This window comes from Carassius auratus, unplaced genomic scaffold (genome assembly GCF_003368295.1).
Source record: "Carassius auratus strain Wakin unplaced genomic scaffold, ASM336829v1 scaf_tig00058111, whole genome shotgun sequence".
Lineage (NCBI taxonomy): Eukaryota > Metazoa > Chordata > Actinopteri > Cypriniformes > Cyprinidae > Carassius > Carassius auratus.
The window spans coordinates 15,001-18,355 of NW_020527431.1; the positions used below are offsets into that span (position 1 = coordinate 15,001).

Below are 3,355 nucleotides of genomic sequence, written 5' to 3' on the forward strand. Positions count from 1 at the left end.
ATAATCTTGCAAAAAAAAAAAAAAAGAGTCAATGCCCGATCTCTGAATCTTAGCAGGTTAAGGTCTGGTTAGTACTAGAATGAGAGACCGCCAAGGAATACCAGGTGCTTTAAGCTTTTGGAATTTCTTCACTTAGTATATAATAAATTTGGCAAAAATAGAGTCAATGCCCGATCTCTGAATATAAGCAGGTTTGGGCCAGGTTAGTACATGGATGGGATGCCTGGGAATACCAGGTGCTTTAAATTTTTGGAATTTTTTCACTTAGTATATAATAATTTGGCAAAAAATAGAGTCAATGCCCGATCTCTGAATATAAGCAGGTTTGGGCAGGTTAGTACATGGATGAGAGACTGCCTGGGAATACCAGGTGCTTTAAATTTTGGATATTTTTCACGAATTATATAATAATCTTGCAAAAAAAGAAAAAAGAGTCAATGCCCGATCTCTGAATATAAGCATTTTGGGCCAGGTTAGTACATGGATGGCAGACTGCCTGGGAATACCAGGTGCTTTAAATTTTTGGATATTTTTCACGAATTATATAATAATCTTGCAAAAAAAAAAAAAAGAGTCAATGCCCGATCTCTGAATCTTAGCAGGTTTAGGTCTGGTTAGTACTTGGTTGAAGACCGCCTAGGAATACCAGGTGCTTAAAGCTTTTGGAATTTTTTCACTTAGTATATAATAAATTTGGCAAAAAAATAGAGTCAATGCCCGATCTCTAAATTTTAGCAGGTTTAGGTCTGGTTAGTTCTTGGATGAGAGACCGCCTAGGAATACTAGGTGCTTTAAGCTTTTGGGTTTTCTTTCCTACTTATATAATGTACTGGCGAGTAGATTGGCTGATCTTTAAATAGCATTCTCTTTGCAGCAGTCTTCGCTTACGGCCATACCAGCCTGGCTATGCCGATCTCGTCTGATCTCGGAAGCTAAGCAGGTTTGGGCTGGTTAGTACTTGGATGGGACCGCCTGGGAATACCAGGTGCTGTAAGCATTTTTGAAATTTTTGACTTAGTATGTAATAATTTGCCAAAAATAGAGTCAATGCCCGATCTCTGAATATAAGCAGGTTTGGCCATGTTAGTACATGGATGGAGACGCCTGGCAGTGTTAATTTCGTTGACTAAATATTTTCGTCATTATTTTCGTCACGAATATATTTTTGCTGACGAAAACGAAACGAAAACTAAAATAGAAGGCACTGATGGAGACTAAAACTATGACTAAATTGATTGACATTATCGTCAACGAATAAAGGACGAGACGAAAATAGACTGTGACGAAAATCAAATCAGCAGACGGGAGAGATGCGAGGAATGAGCAAAAGAACCGGCAAAACAGACAGACTGCATGAGAGAAGAGAACCAATCAGAGCCTGACTTATTGAGACGTGAAGCGAAGGTTTTCAGTTTTTATGAGCTCCCGGGAAGTCGGCATTCGAAGAGGTGATAGGGACTTTAAGCAACAGCCTCTGGTGGAACGGCAACGCCATTCTGGCGTTGTATTGCGCCTGCGCGAATTTAACTGCTACTTTGTGACGTTCTAATTTAACGGTCTACTACGGGAGAACAGCTGATTTGCCAGAGTCGCTACAACGTGAGAAGTTAGGTAAAAATGTTATGTTTTTAGACTTATTTACATCATACAATATTAAAAACCTCCTCTCTGACAAAAGATTGTCATTTAACGCCAAAAGCAATCCTTCTCTTGCTTTTTTAAATTATATATTTTTTTGGATCTCAATAAATGAATTAATGCTGCGTTGCGCTGTTCTGTTTTACCGTTGCTTAGTGACTTTTACGTTCTTGGCTACAGCGGTGTGACGGCAAACTTCCGGTCGCTGTAGCCGTTCCATTCGCAGCTGTTGCTTAAAGTCCCTACTGTCTAAAAGAGCGACAAAATGTCCACAGCTCACTTCACGTTTGACGACGAACAAAACAAAACAAAGTGTAAAGCACGCAGAGCGCTCATTCGTGGCAAGAACACAACCAATTTGAAAAGACATTTACAGACGAGCCACCCGGACATTTTCTCAAATGTAATTTCACAACGATGTTCTTTTGTTTATTGAGCTAAGCAAAATTGGAATAGTGCAGTGCGTAGATGTTGTAGCATTAAATATTACGAACTGAAAAGTACTGTAAAATAGCCCCTTCTTCAAATTAGATGCGAGCACAATACTAATACGTAATATCATGATAAATACATTTGATTAATACTAATGTTTAGTATATTTTATAATGTTCTACTTGTTGACAATATCACAAATATTTCTATATTAGTCATGTGAAACATGAATGTTCACATCCTATCATTATACATACAAATCTAGCAATATTGTAGTATTTAAAACATACAATATTGCTAGACAAATGAATACCTTATAAAATCTTGTTACTTTTTTTATCCACCTAGCTGCCAACTTATTAAATATTTACTTTAAATGTATGCACTTATTGTTCAGCTCAGCTGTAAGCTTTAAGGTCCTGGACCTAACTTTATTTTTCTTTTATTGATGGTCAATTGGCAGCTAGTTATTGTTTACATTATCATGACAGTGTTTGTTGCTGCATAAAAGCTTTTGAATCGAAATAAAGACACAGTTGTGTTGAAATAAAGTTGAATTTGTGTTTTATATATTTTGGTTAAGTTTGTTCCTATACCAGCTGTAAAAAATTGTCTAGTAAATCTGTTATTGATTTTAGTCTTATTTTAGTCGACTAATATAGTCGACTAAAAACCAGCAATTTTAGTCGACTAAAATACCAAGCAATTTTAGTCGACTAAAATAAGACTAAAATTAAAACAAATCAGATGACTAAAACTTGACTAAAACTAAAAAGAATTATAGTCAAAAGACTAAGACTAAAACTAAATTAAAATTTCGTGTCAAAATTAACACTGCAGCCTGGATAACGCAGGTGCTTTAAATTTTGGATATTTTTCAGAATAATAATAATTTGAAAAAAAAAAAAAAAAGCAGTCAATGCCCGATCTCTGAATCTAGCAGGTTTAGGTCTGGTTAGTACTTGGTGAAAGACCGCCTAGGAATACCAGGTGCTTTAAATTTTTTGGAATTTTTTCACTTAGTATATAATAATTTTGCAAAAATAGAGTCAATGCCCGATCTCTAAATTATGCAGGTTAGGTCTGGTTAGTACTTGGATGAGAGACCGCCTAGGAATACTAGGTGCTTAAAGTTTTTGGTTTCTTTCCTACTTATATAATGTACTGGCGAGTAGATTGGCTGTCTTAAATAGCATTCTCTTGCAGCAGTTTCGCTTACGGACATACCAGCCTGGCTATGCTGATCTCGTCTGATCTCGGAAGTTAAGCAGGTTTGGGCCTGGTT

The 3,355-nt window shown here is 36.4% G+C and overlaps 1 pseudogene; it reads left to right on the forward strand.

The window, feature by feature from the left end:
* The first annotated feature begins 882 nt into the window (after positions 1-882).
* LOC113090701 (uncharacterized) lies at positions 883-997 on the forward strand (annotated as a pseudogene).
* The last annotated feature ends 2,358 nt before the right edge of the window (positions 998-3,355 follow it).